Raw genomic sequence first — 223 nt, forward strand, 5'->3', positions numbered from 1 at the left:
TATTTTCTACGTAATGTTTTCGCTTTCTTGCTCTCTACTTTTTACACACCTTTATAGTTGATATTATTGTTTTTTCACATAATTCCTTCTTTCTTTATCTTCTTCTTTCCCTTCCCCTTTCATTCATCCGCTTCCCTCATTGTGGTCTTTGTGCACTCCCCCTCTCTTTTATTTATTATAATTCAGTTCCTCTCTGTTTCCTACACCTTGTTTTAATATTCCG

The 223-nt window shown here is 34.5% G+C and overlaps 2 protein-coding genes across 2 annotated transcripts in view; one reads left to right on the forward strand and one right to left on the reverse strand.

Moving 5' to 3' along the window:
• Positions 1-223, reverse strand: part of LOC119584981 (solute carrier family 12 member 8-like) — a 19171-nt gene that overhangs the window by 11153 nt on the left and 7795 nt on the right. The gene's annotated exons all lie outside the window — the stretch shown is intronic.
• Positions 1-223, forward strand: part of LOC119584980 — a gene marked incomplete at its 3' end in the record, with an annotated part of 8440 nt that overhangs the window by 6630 nt on the left and 1587 nt on the right.

The sequence above is a fragment of the Penaeus monodon genome, chromosome 19, assembly GCF_015228065.2.
Source record: "Penaeus monodon isolate SGIC_2016 chromosome 19, NSTDA_Pmon_1, whole genome shotgun sequence".
NCBI classification, from domain to species: Eukaryota; Metazoa; Arthropoda; class Malacostraca; order Decapoda; family Penaeidae; genus Penaeus; species Penaeus monodon.